The sequence below is a fragment of the Terrapene carolina genome, unplaced genomic scaffold, assembly GCF_002925995.2.
Source record: "Terrapene carolina triunguis isolate 2854851 unplaced genomic scaffold, T_m_triunguis-2.0 Scaffold58, whole genome shotgun sequence".
In the NCBI taxonomy this organism is placed as follows: domain Eukaryota; kingdom Metazoa; phylum Chordata; order Testudines; family Emydidae; genus Terrapene; species Terrapene triunguis.
The window spans coordinates 58477636-58496209 of NW_020664409.1; the positions used below are offsets into that span (position 1 = coordinate 58477636).

The 18574-nt window shown below is 39.7% G+C and overlaps 1 protein-coding gene across 8 annotated transcripts in view; it reads right to left on the reverse strand.

Annotated features, from left to right (window-relative positions):
• EYA1 (EYA transcriptional coactivator and phosphatase 1) overlaps window positions 1-18574 on the reverse strand; it is a 253329-nt gene that overhangs the window by 150746 nt on the left and 84009 nt on the right. Inside the window, exon 1 of one of the 8 annotated variants that reach the window (XM_026662515.1) lies at window positions 5449-5694. The exons of the other annotated variants lie outside the window; for them this stretch is intronic. The gene's annotated coding sequence lies outside the window, so the exon portion shown is untranslated. Of the gene's footprint in view, window positions 1-5448; window positions 5695-18574 lie in introns of those variants that run through there. 8 annotated transcript variants of the gene reach the window in all.

An 18574-nucleotide genomic window follows, 5' to 3' on the forward strand; every position in this document is an offset into this window, starting at 1 on the left:
CTATAGTATTTCATCCACAGAAGGAAGAGTCTCAACTTAATCACATTACAAAACTCCTAGTGCTGCTGTTATCCTGGTTCCAAAGCTGCTTCTACCAAATCCTATGTCAATTTACTTATTTATTTAGATATACAAGCTAAAAAAAAAAGCCTATCCTGGGAGCCTCTGACATAATTAAAAGTATAGTTACATGAAGATAAAACCAACAGCTTCCCTAAAACCAGAATAAGAAATAACCAACCAGGTATTTCAAAGGCAAAAAATACCTCACCACACCCATCTGCATCAGCCTTTCCTTCTCCAAAGCTTGGGTAATGAGATGAGTCTTTCAGGGTGCCCTGAAGGTCAGATCCAACTTATTTTGGACCCAGGATGTGGGTGGAGTGAATTCCAAAGTTGAGAGATTCCCCAGGATTTATACCTTGCCAACAACTCCATCTTAGATAGCTAGAGCTCTGTGGATTGCAAATGTAGCAGTGTGGTGTAGGCAGAGAGGTGGTCTTTCAAACTGACAGGATAAAAGCTATTTAGGGCTCTATAAATACAAAAACAAAACCACTACCTTAAATTGCACCCAGCCAATTTGGTGTCATGTGCTCATGAGAAGCTAGGCAGCTTAGAATGCAGTAGCCTGCCTACTACACCAACATCATTTTCCTGAATCATTTAAGGTATAACCCCCTACGGAATGCGTTGCAATAGTATAATCTTGAGGTGACAAAGACATGTATTACAGGGTCAAGGTCTACATCCAAAAAAAATCATCACTATCTCTAGGCCTATCAAAGAAGAAAATAGTATTCCTGGTTTACTGTTGCTATATGTTTGTCCAACAACAGCTGCGGGTGCAACCGTATCCCCAGATTATGAACTCTAACAATAAATGGTGAGTATATACCCTTCTTAAAGCCTTGCCCCATCTTCCAGATGTTTTACCCAGCCTATCACATTGGTCTTATCTGGACTGAGCTTCAACTTGCTAGTCCTCATCCATGCTTTCTCTTTATTAAAACACTAAAGCATTCAATATAATTGACTAGATCAGATGAGACAGAGAAATAGAGCTGGAGTATCAGCAGTACACTAAAGAGCACATTAGCCCACACTTCCTGACTAAACTTCCAAATTGGCCTCAGATACATATTGAACAACCCCTCCCTTTCCCCCCCACCCCCTGCCCAAAAGCCCAAGAGTTTTGGAAAGGATGAATCCTTGTTCACAGTATGATCCAACCTCCAACAGATGTGATTTAGCAAACCATTTTCTATATATGTAGGCTATGCCATAACTGCTTACTGCAGCATTTCTTGCATTTACTTCTAAAGCATCTGGCACTGGCCAGCAACAGGACACTGTTCTAGATGGACCACAGGTTTGATCTGGTAAAGCAATTCCTATACTTCTATATGTCACAAGGTGACTGGCCCTTCAAGGGGAGATGGGTCCAGATCTACCTGTGACACACTTAGCTCATCTCCACATGTGGAAAAAATTACAGGCAGGTCATGTGACTAAACCAGGCACAAGACAGAAGCCTGTGGAGAACCAAAAAGAGAAGAGAGACTCCAGGTAGGAAGCCCTAAGAGTTGGTGCTTGGTAGAGAGCAGAGAGAGATTGAAGGGAGCCCAGGAGAGCCTGAGGACTGAGAGATGAGCCCAGCGTGGGGGGCTGAAGAGTGAAATCTGAAGAAAAGACAGACACTCAGGAAGGGTTTTGCCCAGCTTGAGGCTAGGGTGGAAGATTCTTGTTTGGACATGGGTACCCTGGAAGGGATGGACTTTAACTTTTATTATTTAACCCAAGGGCAAAGTTACTGCAGCAAATCACCACAGCATCCAAAGCAGGCTGGAAGGTCAGGAGAGCCAATCTGAGGGAGAGCAACTGTGGAAGCAGCTATCCCAAAGCCAGACTAGAGAGACAGCACTGCTATACTATATAAGAGGGAGGTGGACAAAATGAAACCCTTCTGAATCCCACATGAGAGAGCACTTGGAGCAAAACAATGAGTAACCAAAACTGCCCTCTGAGATCTCTCAGAGATATGAACAAACCCACATAAGGGCAGCAGTATTGACTTCTACTGTGATTTGCTGGCAAGTCAAACACACACACTTGTGATCAAAGGCATCAAAGGCAACTGATAGATCTAACAATATCATCATGAACATCTGATATTCATTCATGATGATATCATCTATCATTCCTACTAAGGCAGACTCCATCCCATAACCAGGTCTATAACCAGATTGACAAGAATCAAGATCTAACAGACAATACTCAAAGTTGTCTCACTTTTGCATTTTCAGGAGGGCCTGCAAAACATTTGGTTTGTTGGAAAAAGGATTCCTGTCCATGACTTCTCACTATTGTTAGCCTGATGATTTTGGAGAGGTTTAATGAAATAATTCCAAACTTAACAGACCCTTCTTAACAGTGCCTCTCTCCTTAGCCACTCTCATTAGGTGCGCAGGATCTGGAAGGGTCTGCCTCCAATCTGTAAGTTTTAGGATTTAGATCACTTTACATAGTTGTCAAAACTCCTCAGTGAGGTAGGTAAGAATTATCACCCCCATTTTACAGATGTAGAAACTAAGGCACAAAGAGGTTGAGACTAACATTTTAAAACATGGGTGTACAAGTTAAGCATCTACAGGTGCCTGATGAAAATTTTCATGTGTGTGTCTTAACCAGAGCCACAAAGGGAGTTATTGTCAGAGCTGGGAATAGTTCCTTGCTCAGTGACCTTGACTATTCTGCTCAGGGCTGCACAAAGGCAGGGGCAAAAGGGGCAGTTTGCCCTACACTCCTTGTTTGAGAGGCCTCCCAAAACTACAGAGGAGTGGCCAGACCAAATTTGAGTGGGAGGCATTGCAACCTGGACAGACTCCCCTGCCCAACTGGGCCCAGAAACAACTGTTGCTGCTGCCGTTGGCATCATCGCCCAGGCCTGAGGTGACTTGCCATGCTGACAGCCTGGATTATGGATACCTCTCTGAGCAGCAGCGGGACTGGACTTCAGGGACACACACAAGGCAGAGTCTCCCCCAACAAACACACACAAGGCAGAGTCTCGTTATGCCTGTGGGGAGAACAGCAAACTTACAGGTCTGGGCCCTCTTCTTACCCTCTATTGTCTGCATGGCAATTTTTTGGGACGGGCAGGAGACCTCAGTTTCAGATGTTGCCCTGGGCCCCCCAAGACCTCGGTGTAGCCCTGATTCTGCTTTATATGCTGTTAAGCTTCCCATTGTTTGGCTAGAGGTCAAACTGGTTGCCCAGCAGAGGTTCTGATTCAGCCTCAGGCAGCCAGCTGGTGGGGGCTCGCAGAACCAAAGTGATGTTAACAGCAGTTTGGGCAGCATTGTCACCTGTAACTATCAACTTGATTCTGGGATCTTCCTAAAAATAGCAAGAGACCTATGGTTAGGATTCCTCTGAATCCCAAAACCCAGTCCTTGGTGGCTGTGAGGGAATGGTGAGTAACCTGTGAGCCTCAGAAAATCCTCGCTATTGGTTTATATTTTCAAGGCTACTTCCCAAGGAAAAAGCCAAGAAACTTACTTTTAATAAAATGAAAGCTGAGATTCTTTTATACTTCTTGGACCTCTAAAATAATGGGGATCCCATGTCTGCTGGCTTTATGGGACCACAAAGGCAAGCTCTGCCCATAACTGTCCAGTTAGAACATGATCCTTAATTAGTATTTGTAGCTATACATGCTAAACAGCAATGGGCATTAAACTGAGCCCACTGAGAATCTCTCTTCTCATGTTAGCAGGGGGAGTTTAATTTGACTGATGGGGAATGGCCAACCCATAGGGTCCTGGTTGGAGGATGGGTGTGCACTCATCCTTGTCCTCTCTCCACACCCAGAATTCTTGCAGAGTTCATGTGTGTGGCAGAGACAGTGGAGCACACCTCCACCTCCCCAAGCTGCCCATTGGCCAATTCAAGAGTGGGAGAAAGCAGACTGGTTCCAGCAAACCTTGCCTCCCTGTGTATTCAAGCATTTTGGTGTTGAAAGTTGCCTGTCCACCCACCCTACCCAACAGGCAGTGTAGTTGTCATAGCGAGTTTCCAGGTTTGCTGTGCCTCTAATCTTTTAGGAATCAGGAAAGAATTTTTCCGTTGGGGCAAGACTGACAAGATATCCAGTGGGTTTTTTTTCCACCTTACTCATAACATCCTGGAACATACTGGTACATAATAAGGATAAGACAGGGTACATTTAAAAAAAATAAAGAAGAGGAGGTAATAAAAGAAAACAACTTGCAGTGAGTGCTCAGTGAGGGTCAGAGGCTTCAAGGGGCCAGCACCCAGGATAAACCTGAGTACAGGCCCCAGGAGAGATTGGTGGACCCATTTAGCCTGTGAATGAGAGGAGGTCTTAAATCCTCCCAGACTGAGCTCCTCACCTGAATGTTCGTTCCCCCTCCTGGAGACAGAGTGGTGGATTTAATCACTGGGCTGAATTATGAATTGAGTACTGGGGATTTGATTACAAGAGCCAGTTCTCATCCCTAGGTTAGTTGTGTTACCTTTTCCAGGAGAAGATGGTGATACTCAGCAATGGGCTACAAGGGATTTAGCTAAGGGAGCATTCCTTGGTTGTGAGGTCATTCATCCTTCTATTGGACCCAATTAATGCCTACTAGTTAAGGCAGAGATCAACCTCTCCACAACATTTGAATATTCAAGTTAATAAAGTTAAATCCATTCATGTGTCTATGTTGTTATTCTCCTGTGTATTTTGATCAACGAGCCAAGCACTGAAAGATGTGTAGATGTGTAAAAATGCAAATGTTTAATGTCTTTAAATATTCAAGAAATTAATGAGAATAAAGCAGCAACAAAATACAAATTATATTTAAAATTACTCTTGCATTTAACAAAACACACTATGCACCTAGTAATTAGTAATAATACTTAGCTTCTGTTACAGAATAAATGGTGACTGTAACTTGGAAATATCAATAACAATGCACCTTTTTTGTTTTCAAGTCTAGCCTCCCTTGCTAGAAATCAACCAGAAGAGTAAGGACAAGAGAAAACCACACACTATTATTTTTCAGTTCTTCACTTCATCAGTAGCTCTCTCCCTGTAGGTCCCACTGGTCCTCAAACTATAGAAGCAAATTTGCTGCACACACTGCATTCAGAATGCAACACAGTGTAAAACTGTAGAAATAAAACAGACTATATGATCATCAAACCAAATTATATTGAGGGTTTTTATTTAATCCAATTTTCCCACCTCAGCCAATTCCATTTTTTTGCTGACAGAGCAACTTCTTTGGATTGAGAGAAGTAATAATGCGATACATCCTCAGTCACTGGAAATCTCTTATGTACCTAGCCACAGTAGTAAAACTGCATCTCAAGAAAACAAGTTCATCATAGAGTCAATGGAGGAAAGGAAAGGAAACTACAGATGCAGAAACCTTCTACCTTTTCGCTGAGTTTTTCTTCTTGCCAGAGCTCATGCATCTCAGCTTGAGAGGTCCATTCTTCCATATTATAAGTCATTCCAGTGTCCTAAATTGAGAGGCATCTCAAACTGATGTTGTACACAGCTATGGCCAAGGAAGTAGCTATCCTCTCTCATCTGGAGTACACATCACTTCATGAACATTCTGCAGTATTCATCAGAAGTTCAATTCTTCCATCTCACCATTAGCAGATGATCAAGAGTGAACTGGCTATCAGTAAGGGAAATGATTTTCCCGTTGAAGTGACAAGAACCTGCAGAGATATTTATGATACTGGTGTTTATTTGGCTGAGTATAAGAGAATAAAATGAGAGAGCACATTATGGATGTATTGAGGGAAGAGGGCTGTTCTTGGCTTAGCAACTCCAAAAACAGCAATAACCCCCCTGCCTCCCCCACCCCCCCACAAGAATGACTGTGTGTATGAGCTACAGAATGACTTCATTTTATATAAACCCGGTCTTAGTATAGTAGGCTGGGAATCCTGGAGACCCTCAGGCTATTTCAAGGAAGTAAGGAAGCGTTCCAGCACCCTGGGCCCCAAAGTGAAGACAGATAGCTTCACAGTGGCTGGAAGAACCACAAATTCTCCCTCCTTCACCTCTAGGGTTTCCAACTTTCTGATATCAGAAAACTGAACACCCTTGCCCAATGGGAGCTGCGGAGCCAGTGCTCAGGGCCCAGGCAGCGCGCAGAACCTCCAAGGTCACCCCTGCACCTAGGGGCCGCAGGGCCATGCCAGCTACTTCCAGGAGCTGCGCAGAGCCAGGGCAGGCAAGGAGCCTGCCTTAGCCCCGCTGCGCCACCGACCGGACCTTTAATGGCCCAGTCAGTGGTGTTGACTGGAGCTGCCAAGGTCCCTTTTCGACTGGGCATTCTGGTCGAAAACTGGATGCCTGGTAACACTATTCATCTCCACATGGAGTCTGCTAGACACAGAGGATGGTAATTTCAAGCTATGACAATCTGCACTGGGAAAACTGTCGATGTTCCACTGAAACAGAAGCAACAACTGCACTCTCCATAACAACCTCCCCCCCACACACACACACACAAAAGTACGACAAGAACTAAAAAAAATTGAAGGTCCCTTGATTTTAAGGTTTCTTCACAAATTTTGCTGTGTTTTATAATGTGAAGAGTTGTTTTTTAAATCAAATTTTCTATATTGTTAAGACATAGATATCATAATGTAAACTGATATGTTATTCCTCTGTTAACCCAAAATTGCAGAAAACTGTTTCTGAACAAACAGCAACAGCAGACAAGCCGTGAACACAACCACTCCCCACCCCATTCAGCTCAACAAGGTGGAAACTTCAAAGGCTCTAAGTGATATCATTATTAAGCATGCACAAATTGTATTTCCCTTTTCCTTAAATGATTTTTAAAACAAAGAAATTAAATGTAGAACTATGTTAATTTAGTGCTTGAAAAAATGCACAACAATCAGGAATAAAAAAAGTTATCATAACCTTACTTGTCAATTTAATATAATTTGAAGACATTTAGGTATACATTTAACAATGCAAAGATTTAAAGCTTGACACGTGCAAAGTCTAAAAACTATAACATTTTGATGTCTTGACTTTTGTATAGTATTCTATTAACAAGTTTTTGCATTTAATTAAAATTTAACTTATTCTAGGATCATAAGAAAATGTTACTCTGAAAGTTTTCTTGCTTTACACTCTTAAGTTGTAAATGAAAAGCTTATGTAGGACGTTCGCGATATCAGCTTGCTTTATTAATGATGAAAACATCAAGGAGAAGCAGTAGCTTGCCAGTGATCACCTCTCTGGCTGACTGGGATCTTCAGTCTTGGAATTTTTCCTTTGTGGACCATTTTATGGAGCCACAGGCTCCTGGAAGACTGTTCATGATACCAGCTGGATGTGCAGATTCTTTACTATTCCATCATCTAAAGCTCTTACTGAGGATCAAATCTATTTACATGTTCATTTTGAATTTGAATTTGCAGGAAGCAAAAGGGGTTAAATAACTCTTCGGAGAATAATCACTATCACCTGAAAAAAGAAAGAGAAATAAACAAGGACCTACAATCACAGATGACTTAAAAATATTGAAATCTTTGTGAAATATACGCATAAAACTAGAATAGACTTACCAGTAAACAATTTCCACATGGTTGGTCATAATTTAAACAGGTGGCTGGGTGTAGATATTTTCAAGGTATAAAAGATTCATGCACACATCCAGCTCATTTGCTAAATTATTGCCCAATATCCCCCAGGCTAAAATTAAAAATGAAAAAAAAAAAAAAAAAAAAAAAGTCAGTTCAAGAAACGAAAGGAGGAAGGGGAAAACTGCCAATTTACCAATCCTCAATCTCAAATATAGTCGTGGTCTGCCAGCCAGTCATCCCACAAAGCTTTCAAGATTCAGAATGCAAAAGACAGGGAGAAGAATCAAGTATTTGCTAAGATTTACGGCTTTCCGAATCCTAGTTACTCTGAATACTTAAATTAAATGCTTGGAACGGTTAGCTAATGGCAAAAATATACAGTTTTTGTGGGGTGGGGAAAGGAGGATTGTGTTCTTTTTATTAAGAGTCATCAACAAAACATACATACCATAAAATTACTTACATAATGTACAGAAGAAAACCAATCAGTTTCTCCTTCAATGGCTTCTACTACTCCCTCTTCTTGCTCTCCATTGGTATCCCTACAAGTTCCTTAGGAATCTCCTTTTTTCTACTCTACGTGATTCAATCTACTCTCATAGTTTAAATATATCTATGCCAATGACTCTCAAATCCACTTCTTTATCCATATCTTCTCTAGCTGTGGTCAAGCTGTTTTAATGCTCTTTCTCGCTTCTCGTCCTGGTTGTCTCACCACCAAGTCATATTCAACATGGTGAAAATTTAATTCTTTCCCTCCAAACCCTTGCCATCCTTCCCTTCTCAATTATAATAGAAAATTTCACCAGCCTCCCTGTCACCCAAGTTCACAACTTCAATGGCATATTCAACTCTTCTCTACTCCATGCACCAAATATTGTCAGTACTTTCTTTAAAGTACCTTAACATCTGTCCTGCCCTCTGTATCCCAAAGGGTCCTAAAAATCATTGATCATCTTTCATAGTGGCTACGGTATCCTCCTTTCTTGACTCGCTGCTATTCAGTTCACTCCACTCCAGCCTATCCAAAAAACTATTATTAAACACTCTTCTTACCCTGTCCAGCTCTCTGCATTCCACTCTCAGGATCCACATCCTTTAACTGGCTTCTCCTTGCCTTCTAAATCACACTGAAGTATCTCATATGCACAGTCAAGGCTTTGAACAAGTCCACTCCTGTAGACATCTCTGTTTTCTCCTATCCTCCACTTACTCCTATCTACTCTTGTATCCTTATTCCACTCTCATTTTCACACTTTCTTCCCTGGTGGCTCCTACTCTTCGCTCAAAGACTAAACAGCAATACCCCTCACCTTCAAATCCCTCCTTCAAACATAGTTATTCTGCAAAACCTTCAGAAATGTCCTTCCAGGTTTCCACCACCACCACCTCCAACCAATGCTGGCATCCACCTAAATGTGTCCTAACTGTTTTGACTGAGCATATACTAGTATGTAAGCCCTTGAAAGGAGATCTGTACCTTCAGATATAATTGTACAGAACTGCTCAGTCAGCATTCACAACAACATTGTACCAATGGCAAAAGAGACAAGAGTTCTTCTCTTAACTTCTATTAATTCTATAACTTTTATTTAACCCCCTTTCTATTTTTTGCTAAATTTTTTATTATACCTTGTTGTAGATTCTAATGTGCGTTCTAACTCTAATTTCACCATACAGTTGTTTGTATATGGCAATCCCATCGGTTAAAGTGTGATACATTTTTTTGGGCAAAATTATATTTTATAGCTATAGTAGGAGTTTGTACTTGTTCTCATAGCTTGGTTCTGCTAACCAGGAGACCTGATTACTAATCCTGGCATTGACACTGGCTTGCTGTGCCCCAGTCTCCCTATCTGGAAAATGGCTATCAAAATATCTTACCTATCTTTATCTAATTTACAGGAGTGTAGTGAGGGTTAATCAGTTAATATTTATTATCTCAGGTGGAAAGTGCCATGTATTACATTATATAGCCTTTGATAACATGATAGATGTGTTATTTTTCTATTAATTATATGTATCATATCTAGTTCTTTCAATATGAGAAGGATTAAAATATTCAATAGTAATTTGTCAAAATTTGTGGCCATTCTCAGTTAAATTCTCTCAAATATTTAGTTTATTCTAGCAGTGAATTACTAAGTTAATGAAGCAAACATCCTCTTTCAGCACTAACGTGAGGAAACAAGGGTATAAAACACTTTGACACCCTTCCCCCGTACAGTCTCACTTGAACAAGAAACATGAGCATTCTTGAAGGTGGATAGAATTTAGTAACATTTTAAAAGCATTTGCTATATTTAAAGGCTATTGTTGTTAAGTTTACCATTCAGTTGTACACATCACCTAACCAGATGCCACTGATCAGTTATGTCCATGTTATTTGTAAAAGCGAAAAACAAGCAATCTTGTGATGACTATGCAATTTTGAAAATGACAAGCTCTCTGAAATCCTGCCCTGAGCCCCACAGAACTCCAGATAAATAATTAATTACATATTGACGAGATCTGATAAAAAAGAGCTCTGAGCTGTGTTGACATTTATGTCTTCTTCATAACATTCACCAGAAAGTATTCCATTTGAAACAATTTTTGGAAACCTAAATGTTTTCCTCTTTCTATCTTTTTTTGAAAGATCGAGTGATGCAGTATTTCTGGCAACTGCAGACTTGGTTACTGACATTTTATTTCCTACATACATTAAGTGCATCCTTAAAATGTAGTTCTACGGTCAATTACTTTATATTCTCAGAATGTTATATTCTTCCAGTAATGCATAAGAAATTATTATATGCTTAATAGTTATATCAGTTTAAGCTATCTTATATATTTTCTTTTAAATGCTCTAATTAGACAATAAAACTTCTGTGCATAACTTGGGTATCTGTTAGTTGCTCAACATGGCATAATACAACCAGAAAAAATAAACCAAATCCAAAGAGACTGGTTGCAAGCCTTATTAAACAACACTTGAAAAAGTTACACCAAATAATTAAAGCAACACAGGATACTGTATCTGTGTTTTGTATTTAAATATGAATGGGAAATGAATTTTCCTCTCTACTTTCCCATTTCATTTGCTCTTAACTGAACCAGGATGGCATGCATATTTCTACTATAGCTCTACTGTTACAGTACTTCAGATGCACTTAATAAATTGCACCTTCCATGAAAAGAAAAGGTGATGGATTGAAAAATGTTTAGCACTACCATACATAATTGATAGGATCCCTAGTGCAAATAAGTGTCTGATAAATAATTAAATTTAATCTCATTATAAGAGTTTTCATAATGGGATAATTTAATTAAATGAAAGCCAAAGGGTTTCTAGGGGTTGAAAGATGCTAGTATTGCTATATTTGGCTAATGGTCTGGGGATAGTATAGTGAAGAAGGGTAATTCACATGGGTACATGCATTATTTAATGAATCCCTCGGAGATGGAGGAAAGGACAGATCAATGATAACTTGTCATTTTATCATTGCTTACAAAGCACATTTAAACAACCTGGGAAATGTTAAAAAAAAAAAAAAGAACAAAAAAGTCTTGCAGTTCTTGGAAAGACATCAGTTGTCTCAGTGTCGTCATACACACCATACGTTTTCTTTTCAGATATGTAATTTCACTTCAACTAACATTGCTAAATTTTGTCCCCCTCTCATAATGAAAATAAGAGAAAAACCTTACAAGCTACTGTACAGTTAGGTCGAGTCTGCCTCTAAGTGAAAGTTATAATGGATACAGCATGTATATCTGATACTAAAAAATTGATAGCTATGTCATCTGGGACCCATTAACAAGCTTTTTGAGCAAGCAGAGTTTTGTGCTTCGAGTCTCCAGAAGCACTTAGCTAGACTAGGATACTAAAACCATAGAGTCTAAGCAGTTATCTCATTTACAGGTGATCAGTTATGAATTAATATCAATGATGAAGGGTATATCTTTTCAGATAAGAAAAGTGTCATCTTGTAAACAGTAAAAGTACAAGACCTAAAAACTGAACAGAGTGGCTTTGTCATCTAAAACTACTAAGGAGACATTCTTTTCTAATGAGATATACAAACTACCATTATATTAGAAAATGCTGTGTTCATTCGCAAACTGTCAACATAGCAATTGCAATGCCACATCAGTCCTGCAGGTTTTCTCCAAAGCTAGCTGGGCTAGAGGTTTTAAAGAGAGAAACCCTTATAGAACAGCCTGCCCATAAGGGGAAGTTTCTTACTAGCTCCAAGCAATTAGACATTGGCTTCTGCCCTGAAATATGATAATTACATAACTTTTTAAACAATCCCATTTAATGTAACTGTAGATGTTTGCATCCAAATAAATGTCTAATCCTTTTTGAATCCAAGTGAATTTTTTGCCATCAATTATATCTTTTGGAAGTGAGTTTCATAGGCTAATTATGTGTTATGTAAAAAAAGTGTTTTCATTTATCAATTTAAATTAACTACCTTTCAGTTTCCTTGATGTCCCCCCTTGTTGTTCACTCAACATCCTAATATTTCCCTTTTTGATTGCTGTTGTGCATAAAACAGAAGTTCCCGTGAGATGTCCACAATGATGCCCAGGTCTTTTTCCTCAATGGTTTCAGTTACTTTGGAATCTCATGTTGTGCACAAATAGTTCATATCATCCCTTCCAATGTGTGTTACCTTACATTTGTCAAAATTAAATTTAATCTGTCATTGTGCTTCCCAGTTGCCCAGCCCTGTTATGTTCCTCTGAAATTCCTCAGTGTTTTCTACTCCTTACGATCTTAAATAATTGTGTCTCAATAGTAAATTTTGCCCCCCTCAGCACTTAACCCTTATTCTGATTGACAAGTGAAAATACCGAACATGGAATTTCTTGGGACACTACACAATTAAAGTTTTGACATGGTGAAAATTGACCATTTATTCCCATTCTGTTTTTCATCTCTTAGCCAGTTTTTAATCTGGACAAAACTTTACCTCTAACCTTATGACTACTTAGTTTCCAGAATAGTGTGGGATTTCACCAAAAGCTTTTTGAAATTTCAAATAAATTCTATATCCTAGTTCTTTTTATCCACTATCTTGATGACACAAAGAATTCAGAAGCCTCACATGTTTGTCCATGTCATATCCATATTGATCTAAGTGTTTTATAACTCTATAATCGTTTCAACCAATTTACCTGGAAGTATAGCTCACCTGACCTGTAATTTCCAAGATCACCTGCACCCTTTATGAAGATCAAACATTTGCTGCTTTCCAGACCTCCAGTATAGCAGGTGATTTTAATGAGAGAATTCATATTTTAATTAATAGAACTGGTTGAAAACTGGGTAAATACTTTGGGGAAATTCTCACCATCTTTCATTAAAAGAAAATCAAATTTTGAAATTTTTGACCACCTCTATTTATGAACAGTTCAGCCATTCACTTCTCACTTTCCTTCAGAATTCTTGGTTACTTGTTACTGTTCATTGGTCTGTTCAGCACCTCCTCTTGGAACCGCAAACTCCAGCAGTACCTCATCTTTGATACCTTATAAGAGTACGTCTCAGTATCTATTTTCTTTATTATATGATGCAAAGGAATCATTTAGCTTCTCTGAAAGTCCCTTTCCTCCTTAATTTTTCTGTTTACTACCTGGTGGTTCAGAGGAGCCACTGATTCTCACTGACTTTCCGAAAATGAATGATTGAGATGGTTCTTGTTAAGGGAACTAGCAAAAACTCCCTAGAGAAATGACCACAAATTATTTTTTAAAGTAGTCTGTTTGTTTTATGCTTCTGAAGGCAATCAGCAATTTCTATGTATTGTGAGAGACATCAAAGCCAACATTTTCTGCTTAAAGTTCAACAATTAAATAAGTGGCCTGATTTTCAGAGATTTTCATCTCCTACTGACTTCAGGGAAAGCTGAGTGTGTTCAAACCAGGTCATTTCTACTATAATGCCTTGCCTCATGAACCCAGGTTTGAAACTAATTGTCCTTTTCCATTCTCCCACTTCCTAAGGCACAGTCAATTGTTTAAAATACTGGGTTTTGTGTGTGTTTTTATTCAAGTCTATTTAATTCAAAAGCCATAGAAAGAGTTGGGAGGAAGGATTTCTTTGCTGAACATTTAATAACCCACCCTTCAATTAAGAGCTAAGGAAGCTCCCAGTCTAGTTCTCCGCTCCTCCAAAGAGATGGCCAGCAAAAGTAAGTATGATGATACTTGATATTCATCGCACTTCTAAGGTTAAAAAAAACTAAGATGAACATTGTGCAATTACGTTTTGGGCCTTCTTTTATATAATAAACAACAAAGGGCACAAATTCTTTTCCTTTTTGCAAGTCGCCTTCAAATTATCCTTTCCATAATTGCTTGAAGTGTAACCTTAATTTTGAATTTCTTGGCTTTCAAATATTGGTGGTTTAAAAAAAAGCTAGAATGTTCTATTTATTTTCTCCCGCTAACATTACAAACTTTATTTCAGTTTGTGTCTCGGATCTAGTATTTTCATTTAAAAAAAAAAAAAAAAAAAAAAAAAGCTTAGCAGACAACCATATCTGGCATTGCAACAGATATCACAACATAGATCAAAATTATAACTGACAACTTCTATTTTCCTTTGCAACCCACAAGTCCCCACATAGTAAGAGAGCAATCAAATGAGTCACAAAGGAGGGTGGGGGGGTGGCGAGCTCAAATAAGAAAAAAGATTAAATTTGGTGGGGAATCAAACCATAAACAAATCTACACAACATAACTGCCTTTCTTTCTTTACTTCACATATTTGTACTCATTTTTACTTTGTACTAATTCCTGACAGGCAATTTAAACTCCCAACTTTGGCAGCCAGTTGGGCTCATTTGAATGCCCAGAATTTAACACTGCCATGAGGCTGGTTTCCATGCGTCTTAAAATGTATTATGATCACTGCATAATATGAAAATATAATAACTTCAGTAACAAACTAAGCTTGTTAATCCATTTTGTTCTAGCTGCTTATTCAATGCTTTACCATCTTGTGGCAATGAATGAGTATCCAGCAATAGTGAGTCAATTAGCAAGGCGTTTTATAAAAAGTTCTGCTTTCTGCTGATATGCATTACACTGATATACGCCCAGATAAGGACACTAAGGAAAGAGAATTAACATTAGAAAGAATATTTGTATAGTTATGTGAACTCACCATTTTGCCAAAACTCATTTTAAACCCTATTTTTGTGTATAAATAATTTGTGTTAGGGATCTTATTTTTTGTTTGCATGTGTGTTTTAAATTTTTCTTTTTCTTTTTTTAAAACAGGAAACTCAGATTCACAGGAAGTCTCCTGTAAATGCAACTCTAGCACACTACAATTATCATTTAGATCTAGAAATCCATCAATTTTCTACAAGTATCTTTGAGAAACTTTGATACACTTTGGGTCTGATATTCAAACTGAATTCAGGGCTGAAAAATGGCTTCCCAGAAGAGGCGTTAGAGCCTTCTCTCAACAAATTAGAACTATAAGATCTTGGCCTACCCTTTACAAAAAATAGTAACAGAAACACAAGAAATTACAATTTAAACTGCTACTGGCCAAAATAAAATAAAATCTCTGCTTCTCAACTCACCAGTTCATATGTAATAAGTGTTCCCACCTCCACATCAATTTAACAGATTGCAATAACCAATCAAAAGCAACATTTGTACTGCCATTTCTGGATTTCTTCCTGCTGCTATGAAATCCTTCCCCAGACAATTTCCACGACCTGAGTTCTCTCTGAGACATACTAGTCAGCATAATGAACAACAAAACTTCAGTTACACAGTAGATGTCTACTTAAAATAAAAAGAAACCAAAACAGTAATATTTTTCCTGCTTAGAGGCTGGGAGGGATGTTCTGTACAGAACGGTTCAAAGTTGCAGTTTTTGACCATAACCACATGTGTATTTTGTGAACACGAACCTTCAGGGTCTGTTGCCAGGGTGTTGGCAAACTACCCTTAGCAAATCTGCTTGGAGAGAGGCTAGCATGAATTTCCACGAGACCCCAATCTCCTCCTTCATAGACATCGCACATCTCCCATCACCTCAATACTAAAAGATCCCTCCCCTGCCCTTTCTTACCTTTTGTCACCTTCAGAGGGACCCAATAATTGGTTTCCCCTTCCATTCCAATCTCCTGGGGACAAATGGCCCTCTACTACACCTCCCTACAGCCTTAAGGGGTAGTGGATTTCCCAGAGGCCTTCTAGGGGTGGCCAGGAAGCACCAAAATCCCCAGCACACACATTCCTATACTGCAGTAGGAAAAGGGAAAACATTCCTGTCAGAATACTGGGCTCTGGACCAGAAATGCCCCATCATCCCTAGTGACCACATATGGAAGAGAAGCCCTGTAATCCCTAGTGTGTTCTCCAGTTACTGTGTTAGGGATTAGACATCTCTACCTTTGATTTTACTAAAGCAGCTCACTCTGGCTTTTGGGGAGGTGGGAGAAGGAGCCTTCCTGCCAAACCCCTCAGATTGTCAGTCAGGAATTGGAAAGCCTGTTGACATTAACAAATTGCCCCCAAATTTTCTGCTGGACGTACTCCCATGAGATCTTTGTGATGGTGTCAGGGGTCAGGTGAGAGGACCGAGGCTCAGGAAGAAGCAGCCCAGGAGCAGGCCACTGGTTTTCTTCTGAAGGCACCAAACCTACAGAGGGCTGGGCAAACAGGTAGGGTAGCTGAAGGAACTTTTATGAACCGCCTGTTGGCGAACACCATAGAATACACTCTGCACAGACTCCCCAGAGCTCACCTGAAACCGAGCAGTCTGCAAAGCCCTAATTCTGAATTCACAAAGCAGAACCAATTGTTTCTGCACCCTTGAATTTGTAAGTGACAGGTTTTAATGAGTAACTCCAGACATATCTCAACCATTTTTTGGAGCATCTAAAAAAAAGGGCAGGGGGAAGAGGGAGGGCTTGATCAAGGTCTGCAACTGCTTTTGGGTCAAAAGTAAAGTGACTCAAGGTGCGTCTTACATTTTGTTACAATGTCCTAATCCAGTCAGAGTAACAGAACATAACTAATTTTTGTTTAGAAATTAACTAAGACAACTACCCTGTTTCCCCGAAAATAAGACAGTGTCTTATATTAATTTTTGCTCCCAAAGATGCGCTAGGTCTTATTTTCAGGGGAGGTCTTATTTTTCCTGGAGCTTCGGGGCCTTATATTCCGGGGTGGCCTTATTATCGGGGAGGTCTTATTTTCGGGGGGATGCCTTATATTACAGCGAGAGGCAAAACTGGAAGTAGGTCTTATTTTCGGGGGATGTCTTACTTTCAGGGAAACAGGGTAATAGCAATTCTGTAACACTGAGGCTTTCCTAAAGAGTTGTAACAACAGGGGTCTAGTAGGTCTATCCCTATTGTGATCTCAACTGTTGGAATGTGGATGAAGGTTCACAAAATGTTATGGGAACCTGTAACAATGAACGTTGATAGAAAAGAGACAAAAAGGAGACAGAAAGGCTGAATTAGTTCAAACAAAAAGATCTACTAATACAATGCAAGGACTATGTTAACATCACATCATGTAAACAAGAGGAGATTGGAACTAGAAATTAATAAACCAAAATAGGTGTGTCAAAAATTAGGCCTAAATGGTCGACAAAATAACGAGAAGGTGAGCTATTCTGCTTATCACCCGTTTTGGGGGTCCTTAAAAAAGATTTTTGGGGAGGTATAATTATGATGCCGGCATGAAGGACAGATGGACTGAAAAGAGCAAGCTTTACCATTTTATCATCATGGCTGCCACCCCAGGATCCACCTTGACACCACTGGGCCTTCATCCTCGTGATCCTGAGAGTTGTCTTGGCCACTCCAGGCCAGAGAGAGGGACCCAGATGACATCACCATCTCCACCAACTTGAGCTAAATCATGAACAGCACCCAGAATACGAGACTTGGGTTCCTGTTGTCATACACCTCCCTCTTCCCCACATGTCCTTTTCTCCCCCCCACCTTATTTTTCCTCTTTCCTATCACTCTCTTTTTGCTTTCTGTTTAATAAATCTGGCCTAGCTGTCCAAGACTATCTATTTTGCAACACTGTTGTAAGCCTGTGACCAAAGAGGCAGCTAAAAGCAATACCCTACCCATTCCAATACTGGTACAAGTTTGCCAGATCTTTTAGGGTATGTCTACACTGCAGCTGGGAGTGAACCTCCCAGCCTGGATAGACAAACTTGTGCTGGTGGGGCTCAAGCTAGTGCGCTAAAAATAGCCTGGTGGAGATTGTGGTTCAGGCTGGAGCATGGGCTCTGGTGAGCGTGGGAGCCTGTACACTAGCCTGCGTGCCTGTACGCTAGCCTGTGTTGCAACGTCCACCTAGCTGTTTTTAGCATGCTAGCAAGAATCTGTCTACCTGGGTGGGGAGCAGCAGTGTAGACATACACAAAGTGGCTGGTAAAACCATGCGCTATGCCCATGGGTACGTCTACACTGCAAAAACACCTGCAGCAGTGAGTCTCCGAGCCTGGGTCAATAGACTCTGATATACTGCTCCTTAACCTGAAAATTAAGTGTTATTAAAGAACGCACTAAGATTTCACATAAGGAGACAAGATAAGGACCTTGGGGAGAGGAAGGGGAGCAGAACTCCCAAAATGTTTAGGAAAACCATTAAGGAACAGGAAACATGATCTAATTTGCTGAAGATGGTCTAAAAAGAGAAATTAAAGGAAATTCTCAGAAGCAAATTTAGGATCTAGGATTTCATTAATAATGACAATATTTGACTTCTGAGTCTACTGGTGAAGATAGAAAGCCAAGATCATGGCTACAGATGGAAAAATGAACAAGTAATTACAAAAGTTCCAGAAGAAACCAATGACCAAAAGTGAAATGATAAAATAAAAAAATCACTTTTGGACGAGAAATGAAAATTTAATGAAGAAAACCACCAATAAGGACTAACTCTTTCATTCTCA